The sequence below is a fragment of the Grampus griseus genome, assembly GCF_964374135.1.
Source record: "Grampus griseus genome assembly, chromosome: 9".
Lineage (NCBI taxonomy): Eukaryota > Metazoa > Chordata > Mammalia > Artiodactyla > Delphinidae > Grampus > Grampus griseus.
The window spans coordinates 6,892,915-6,903,074 of NC_139003.1; positions in this window are offsets into that span (position 1 = coordinate 6,892,915).

Sequence of the window (10,160 nt, forward strand, 5' to 3'; positions counted from 1 at the left end):
TAATAAGTTCATAACAAAAAACTTCAACTGATTACACAATATTTAATATTAATGTGTCAAATATACAGCTGGTAATATTGACGGAGAAAATATAGCAAAAGTATATGCAATTATAGAACTAAATTCATATTAAATATGTCAAATGGAAGATACATTTTATTTTTCCACTTTTTACATAGTCTACACGACAAAGGAAGATAAATAGACTCCAATCAGTTAATTAATTATCCTGGTGAGTGAAGTCTTTCATTTTATTTTGGTAACAAGAAAATCCAGCGAGATTGGTTCAAGATGGCAGAGTAGAAGGACGTGCTCTCACTCCCTCTTGTGAGAACACCGGAATCACAACTAACTGCTGAACAATCATCAACAGGAAGACAATGGAACTCACCAAAAAAGATACTCCACATCCAAAGACAAAGGAGAAGCCACAATGAGACGGTAGGAGGGGTGCAATCACAATAAAATTAAAACCCATAACTGCTGGGTGGGTGACTCACACACTGGAGAACACTTATACCACAGAAGTCCACCCACTGGAGTGAAGGTTCTGAGCCCCACGTCAGGCTTCCCAACCTGGGGGTCCAGCAACGGGAGGAGGAATTCCTAGAGAATCAGACTTCGAAGGCTAGCGGGATTTGATTGCAGGACTTCGACAGGACTGGGGGAAACGGAGACTCCACTCTTGGAGGGCACACACAAAGTAGTGTGCGCATCGGGACCCAGGGGGAAGGAGAAGTGACCCCAGGGGAGACTGAACCAGACCTACCTGCTAGTGTTGGAGGGTCTCCTGCAGAGTTCGGGGGTGGCTCTGTCTCACCATGAGGACAAGGACACTGGCAGCAGAAGTTCTGGGAAGTACTCCTTGGTGTGAGCCCTCCCAGAGTCTGCCATTAGCCCCACCAAAGCGCCCAGGTAGGCTCAGGGTTGGATCGCCTCAGGCCAAACAACCAACAGGGAGGGGACCCAGCCCCACCCAACAGCAGTCAAGCAGATTCAAGTTTTACTGACCTCTGCCCACCAGAGCAACAGCCAGCTCTACCCACCACCAGTCCCTCCCATCAGGAAACTTGCACAAGCCTCTTAGATAGCCTCATCCACCAGAGGGCAGACAGCAGAAGCAAGAAGAATTACAATCCTGCAGCCTGTGGAACAAAAACCACATTCACAGAAAGACAGACAAGATGAAAAGGCAGAGGGCTATGTACCAGATGAAGGAACAAGATAGAACCCCAGAAAAACAACTAAATGAAGCGGAGATAGGCAACCTTCCAGAAAAAGAATTCAGAATGATGATAGTGAAGATGATCCAGGACCTCGGAAAAAGAATGGAGGCAAAGATCGAGAAGATGCAAGAAATGTTCAACAAAGATCTAGAAGAATTAAAGAACAAACAAACAGAGATGAACAATACAATAACTGAAATGAAAACTACACTAGAAGGAACCAATAGCAGAATAACTGAGGCAGAAGAACGGATAAGTGACCTGGAAGACAGAATGGTGGAATTCACGGCTGCGGAACAGAATAAAGAAAAAAGAATGAAAAGAAATGAAGACGGCCTAAGAGACCTCTGGGACAACATTAAACGCAACAACATTCGCATTATAGGGGTCCCAGAAGGAGAAGAGAGAGATAAAGGACCAGAGAAAATATTTGAAAAGATTATAGTCGAAAACTTCCCTAACATGGGAAAGGAAATAGCCACCCAAGTCCGGGAAGCGCAGAGAGTCCCATACAGGATAAACCCAAGGATAAACACGCCAAGACACATAATAATCAAATGGGCAAAACTTAAAGACAAAGAAAAACTATTGAAAGCAGCAAGGGAAAAACGACAAATAACATAGAAGGGAACTCCCATAAGGTTAACAGCTGATTTCTCAGCAGAAACGCTACAAGACAGAAGGGAGTGGCATGATATACTTCAGTGATGAAAGGGAAGAACCCACAACCAAGATTACTCTACCCAGCAAGGATCTCATTCAGATTCGATGGAGAAATCAAAAGTTTTACAGACTAGCAAAAGCTAAGAGAATTCAGCACCACCAAACCAGGTCTACAACAAATGGTAAAGGAACTTCTCTAAGTGGGAAACACAAGAGAAGAAAAGGAGCTACAAAAACAAACCAAAAACAATTAAGAAAATGGTAATAGGAACATACATATCGATAATTATCTCAAACGTGAATGGATTAAATGCTCCAACCAAAAGACACAGGCTTGCTGAATGGATACAAAAACAAGACTCATATATATGAGTTGTCTACAAGAGACCCACTAGGGACACATACAGACTGAACGCGAGGGGATGGAAAAAGATATTCCACGCAAATGGAAATCAAAAGAAAGCTGGAGTACCAATACTCATATCAGATAAAACAGACTTTAAAATAAAGAATGTTACAAGAGACAAAGAAGGACACTACATAATGATCAAGGGATCAATCCAAGAAGATATAACAATTATAAATATATATGCACCCAACATAGGAACACCTAAATACATAAGGCAACTGTGAACAGCTATAAAAGAGGAAATCGACAGTAACACAATAATAGTGGGGGACTTTAACACCTCACTTACACTAAAGGAAAAGCATCCAAACAGAAAATTAATAAGGAAACACAAGCTTTAAATGACACAATAGACCAGATAGATTTAATTGATATTTATAGGACATTCCATCCAAAAACAGCAGATTACACTTTCTTCTCAAGTGCGCACGGAACATTCTCCAGGAGAGATCATACCTTGAGTCACAAATCAAGCCTCAGTAAATTGAAGAAAACTGAAATCATATCAAGCATCTTTTCTGACTACAACGCTATGAGATTAGAAATCAATTACAGGGGAAAAAATGTAAAAAATACAAACACATGGAGGCTAAACAATACGTTACTAAGTAACCAAGAGATTACTGAAGAAATCAAAGAGGAAATCAAAAAATACCTAGAGACAAATGACAATGAAAACACAACGATCCAAAACCTACGGGATGGACAAAAACAGTTCTAAGAGAGAAGTTTATAGCTATACAAGCCTACCTCAAGAAACAAGAAAAATCTCAAATAAACAATCTAACTTTAAACCTAAAGGAGCTAGAGAAAGAAGAACAAACAAAACCCAAAGTTAGCAGAAGGAAAGAAATCATAAAGATCAGAGCAGAAATAAATGAAATAGAAACAAAGAAATCAATAGCAAGGATCAGTAAAACTAAAAGCTGGTTCTTTGAGAAGATAAACAGAATTGATAAACCATTAGCCAGACTCATCAAAAAAAAGAGGGAGAAGACTAAAATCAATAAAATTAGAAATGAAAAAGAAGTTACAACAGACACCGCAGAAATACAAAGTATCCTAGGAGACTACTACAAGCAACTCTATGCCAATAAAATGGACAACCTGGAAGAAATGGACAAATTCTTAGAAAGGTATAACCTTCCAAGACTGAACCAGGAAGAAATAGAAAATATGAACAGACCAATCACAAGTAATGAAATTGAAACTGTGATTCAAATTCTTCCAACAAACAAAAGTCCAGGACCAGATGGCTTCACAGGTGAATTCTATCAAACACCCATCCTTCTCAAACTCTTCCAAAAAACTGCATAGGAAGGAACACTCCCAAACTCATTCTATGAGGCCACCATCACCCTGATACCAAAACCAGACAAAGATACTACAAAAAAAATTACAGACCAATATCACTAATGAATATAGATGCAAAAATCCTCAGCAAAATACTAGCAAACAGAATCCAACAACACATTAAAAGGATCATACACCATGATCAAGTGGGATTTATCCTAGGAATGCAAGGATCCTTCAGTATATGCAAATCAATGTGATGCACCATATTAACAAATTGAAGAATAAAAACCATATGAACATCTCAATAGATGCAGAAAAAACTTTTGGCAAAATTCAACACCCATTTATGATAAAAACTCTTCAGAAAGTGGGTATAGAGGGAACCTACCTCAACATAATAAAGGCCATATACGACAAACCCACAGCAAACATCATTCTCAATGGTGAAAAACTGAAAGCATTTCCTCTAAGATCAGGAACAAGACAAGGATGTCCACTCTCACCACTATTATTCAACATAGTTTTGGAAGTCCCAGCCATGGCAATCAGAGAAGAAAAAGAAATAAAAGGAATACAAATTGAACAAGAAGAAGTATAACTGTCATTGTTGGCAGATGACATGATACTATACATAGAGGATCCTAATGATACCACCAGAAAACTACTAGAGCTAATCAATGAATTTGGTAAAGTAGCAGGATACAAAATTAATGCACAGAAATCTCTTGCATTCCTATACACTAATGATGAAAAATCTGAAAGAGAAATTAAGGAAACACTCCCATTTACCACTGCAACAAAAAGAATAAAATACCTAGGAATAAACCTACCAAGGGAGACAGATGACCTGTATGTAGAAAACTATAAGACACTGATGAAAGAAATTGAAGATGATACCAACGGATCATCTTCCGTGGAGATGATAGATGGAGAGATATCTATGGAGAGATATACCGTGTTCTTGGATTGGAAGAATCAATATTGTGAAAATGACTATACTACCCAAAGCAATCTACAGATTCAATACAATCCCTATCAAATTACCAATGGCATTTTTTATGGAACTAGAACAAAAAATCTTAAATTTTTATGGAGACACAAAAGACCCCGAATAGCCAAAGCAGTCTTGAGGGAAAAAAACAGAGCTGGAGGAATCAGACTCCCTGGTTTCAGACTATACTACAAAGCTACAGTAATCAAGACAATATGGTACTGGCACAAAAAGAGAAATATAGATCAATGGAACAAGATAGAAAGCCCAGAGACAAACACCCACACCTATGGTCAACTAATCTATGACAAAGGAGGCAAGAATATATAATGGAGAAAAGACAGTCTTTTCAATAAGTGGTGCTGGGAAAACTGGACAGCTACATGTAAAAGAATGAAATTAGAACACTCCCTAACACCATACACAAAAATAAACTCAAAATGGATTAGAGACCTAAATGTAAGACCGGACACTATAAAACTCTTAGAGGAAAACATAGGAAGAACACTCTTTGACATAAATCACAGCAATATCTTTTTTGATCTACCTCCTAGAGTAATGGAAATAAAAACAAAAAAAATAAATGGGACCTAATGAAACTTAAAAGCTTTTGCACAGGGTTTCCCTAGTGGCACAGTGGTTGAGAGTCCGCCTGCCAATGCAGGGGACATGGGTTTGTGCCCTGGTCCGGGAAGATCCCACATGCCACAGAGTGGCTGGGCCCGTGAGCCATGGCCGCTGAGCCTGCACTTCTGGAGCCTGTGCTCCGCAACCGCAGAGGCCACAACAGTGAGAGGCCCGTGTACCACAAAAAAAAAAACAAAAAACAAAACTTTTGCACAGCAAAGGAAACCAGAAACAAGACGAAAAGACAACCCTCAGAATGGGAGAAAATATTTGCAAACGAATCAACAGACAAAGGATTAATCTCCAAAATATATAAACAGCTCATGCAGCTCAATATTAAAAAAACAAACAACCCAATCCAAAAATGGGTAGAAGACCTAAACACACATTTCTCCAAAGAAAACATACAGATGGCCAAGAGGCACGTGACAAGCTGCTCAGTATCACTAATTATTAGAGAAATGCAAATCAAAACTACGGTGAGGTATCACCTCACACCAGTTAGAATGGGCATCATCAGAAAACCTACAAACAACAAATGCTGGAGAGGGTGTGGAGAAAAGGGAACCCTCTTGCACTGTTGGTGGGAATGTAAATTGACACAGCCACTATGGAGAACAGTATGGAAGTTCCGCAAAAAACGAAAAATAGAATTACCATATGACCCAGCAATCCCACTCCTGGGCATATACCCAGAGAAAACTATAATTCAAAAAGACACATGCACCTCAATGTTCATTTCAGCACTGTTTACAATAGCCAGGTCATGGAAGCAACGTAAATGTCCATCGACAGATGAATGGATAAAGAAGATGTGGTACATATATACAATGGAATATTACTCAGCCATAAAAGGAAAGAAATTGGGTCATTTGTAGAGACGTGGATGGATCTAGAGCCTGTCATACAGAGTGAAGTAAGTCAGAAAGAGAAAAACAAATATTGTATATTAACGCATATATGTGGAACCTAGAAAAATGGTACAGATGAACCAGTTTGCAGGGCAGAAATTGAGACACAGATGTAGAGATCAAACGTATGGACACCAACAGGGGAAAGCCGCGGGGTGTGGGGTGATGGTGTGATGAATTGGGCGATTGGGATTCACATGTATACACTGATGTGTATAAAATGGATGACTAATAGGAAACTGCTGTATAAATAAATTAAATTAAAACAAAAAGAAAATCCAAAATTATTAATACTGGATTTCTCATCTTACATTCATCTGAAAAGAATCATCATAGAGTAGTTAACCTAGGAGCCTCTTACTGGGATATTAGCTGATGAGTTGACTTCTGGGTCCCATCAAAATTCCAGATGGCTTATTTCCAGAAATTTATAAGCTCATTCTAAAATTCACATAGAAATTCAAGGGATCCTGAGTAGCCCAAAACAATCTTGAAAGAAAAGAACAAAGTTGAAGGGCTCACACTTTCTGATTTTGAAGACTACTACAAAGTGACAGTAATCAAAACAGTGTGTACTGGTATAAAGATAAGATATAGATCAATGGAATAGAATTAAAATAAATTATCACATTTATGGTCAATTGATTTTTTTGACAAAAGTACCACGACAACTCAATGGGGGTAAATAAATGGTCTTCTTAACAAATGGTGCTGGGACAACTGGACTTCCACATACAAAGGTATGATGTTGGACCCCTGCCTCACAATTTATACAAAAATTAACTGAAAATGAGTCACAGACCTGAATGTAAGAGCCAAAACTATAAAACTCTCAGAAGAAAAATGGGCATAAGCCTCCATGTCCTTGGATGAGGCAATGGTTGTTTAGATATGACACCAGAAAAACAAACAACAAAAGAAAAAATAGGTAAACTGAATTTCCTCAAAATTAAAATATTTTGTGATTCAAAAGACCCTTTCAATAAAGTGAACATACAACCTACAGAATGGGAGAAAATATTTGTGAATATTATATTTGATGAGGTACCTGTATCTAGAATATATATAGTACTTTTACAACCCAATTTTAAAATGGACAATTTTTTAAAAGTGATTTAAAAATGAGCAAAGGATTTGAATACACATTTCTCCAAAGCAGATATACAAATGGCCAACAGCACAAGAAGAAATGCTCAGCATCACTGATCATTAGGGAAATGCAAATCAAAAGCACCATCAGATACCACCTCACACCTGTTAGAATGGCTACGATCGAAACAAAACAAAACAAACAGAAAATGGTAAGTGTTGGTGAAGATGTGGAGAAACTGGACCTGTTGAGCACTGTTGGTAGGAAAGTATAATGGTGCAGCTGCTGTGGAAAACATTATGATGGTTCCTCAAAACATTAAAAATAGAACCCATTATGATCCAGCAATTCAGCTTCTGAGTATACAGCCCTAAAGAATTGAAAGCAGGGTCTCAAAGAGATATTTGTGCAGCCATGGTCATAGCAGCATGACTCGCAATAGCCATAAGGTGGCAGCAACCCAAGTGTCCCTCCACGGAGGAATGGATCAGCAAAGTATGATCTATACACACAATGGAATATTACTCACCTCTAAAGTGGAAGAAAATTGTGACACATGCTACAACACGGATGAATCTTGATGGCTGACATTATGCTAAGTAAAATAAACCAGTCACAAAAAGACAAGTAGTGTATGATTCTACTTATATAAGGTGCCTAGAATAGTCAGATTCATAGAGACAGAAAGAGGAATGGTAGTTGCCCAGAGCTGGAGCTGGGGAAATGGGGAGTAATTGTTTGATGGGTATGGAGTTTTAGTTCTGCAAGATCAAACGAGTTCTGGAGATTGGCTATACAACAATGTGAATGTCCATACTGACTGTGAAAGGTACACTTAAAAATGGTTAAAATTGTAAATTTTATGTGTATTTTACCACAATTTAAAAAAATTGTAATGGGCAAAGTTCTGAATAGACGTGGCTCCATAGAAGACATACAAATGACCAATATGCACATAAAAAGATGCTCGACATCATTAGCCATTAAGGAAATGTAAATCAAAACCACGGTGAGATGGGCTTCCCTGGTGGCGCAGTGGTTGAGAGTCCACCTGCCGATGCAGGGGACACGGGTTCGTGCCCTGGTCCGGGAAGATCCCACATGCTGTGGAGCGGCTGGGCCCGTGAGCCATGGCCGCCGAGCCTGCGCGTCCGGAGCCTGTGCTCCGCAGCGGGAGGGGCCCCGGCAGTGAGAGGCCCGCGTACCGCAAAAAAATAAAATAAATAAAATAAAAAAAACACCACGGTGAGATACCACTGCACACCCATAGATAGCTATAATAAGAAAGAGAATCAGTGTTGGTGAGGATGTGGAGAAATCGGAACCCTCTTACACGGCGGGTGGGAATGAGAAGTGGTGCAGCTTCTTTGGAAAAACAATTTAGCAGCTCCTTAGATATACATATAGCTTATTCACTTCGTTGTACAGCAGAAACTAACACAACATTGTAAAGCAATTATCCTCCAATAAAAATATATATTAAATAGTTGGCCCAGCAATTCTACTCTTAGAATTCCACTCAAGAGAAATGAAAATATCCATCCACACAAAAATCTGTACACAAATGTTCACAGCAGCATTTTTGATAATCGTCAAAGAGTGGGAAAAAATCCAAATGTCTATCAAGTGATGAACTGATAAATAAAATTGGGTCTATCCATACAATGAAGTAACAAGGAATGATATACTATTCATGCTACAACATGGACGAACCTTAAAAAACCTTATGTGAGTAAAAGAAGCCAGTAACAACTGACCACATATGATATGATTCTGTTTATTTGAAATGTCCAAAATAGGCAAATCTGTAGAGACGGAAAGTGGATTAGTGGTTACCTAGGGCTGAGTGGGAGTGGCTAGGGGCAAATGGGGTACAGGGTTTCTTTTTGGAGTGATGAAAATATCCTAAATTTAGGTTATAGTGATGGTTGCATAACTCTGTGAGCATAATAAACCACTGAATTGTACACTTTAAGTGGATGGATTTAATGCTCTGTGAATTATATCTCAGTAAAGATGCAACTTGTATTAAAAACTAAAAGACTCAATTCTAGGTTAAAGATCTAACTGTGTAAAAGCTAAACTGTAAACATCTTAGAATAAAAAATTGAGGCATATCCTTAAGGCATTGGGTAGGGAAGAAAAGAAACAAAAGATAAAAGTGCAAACCCTAAAAATAAAAGTACTAAATTTGATTATATTTAAAAATAAATGTGCAACATATATTACCATGAAAAATGTTAAGACAAGAGACAGACTGGGAGAAGATATTTGCCATGTGCACAACCTACAATGAACTATGCAGATGGTAACATCTAGAAACATAAAATGTATGCTTACAACAGCACAAAGGATGGTGGATAAATTCCTGTGAGGTTAAAGCGCCACAGGTGGAGTGGTATAATTTACGTGAAGCAGGCTGTTGAAAATTAAAGATGTATATTGTAAAATGTAGAGCAACCATTAAAAATGATGTATAACTAATAAGTGAGTGATGAAAATAGAATTACTAAAAAAAAAAAAAATACTCAATCCAAAAGCAGGCCAAAGAAAAAAGTGTCATTGAATGTCTGGAACACAGAAAACAACTATGGTAAGTAAGATGGGAGACTTAAATGCAACCCTATCAGCAATCACCTTAAGTGTCTGGTGATCGAATTAATGTCCGGAATATGATTTTAAACACCTATAAACCAATAAGAAAAAGGCTTCACAACAGAAATACTGGCAAAGGATATGAAGAGAAAATTCACAGAGGAAGAAACCAAATCTCTCGTAAATATGAAAAGATGTTCAACTTCCTTAATAATCAGGAAGAAATACTATAATAATTATATTATAATCAAATATAAATAAAAAGTAAAATATACTGAACTGCCATTTCACACTCATCCTGCTGGCAAAGGTTTTAAGTCCATTATCAGTAAGTGTTGGCAAGGATCTGAAA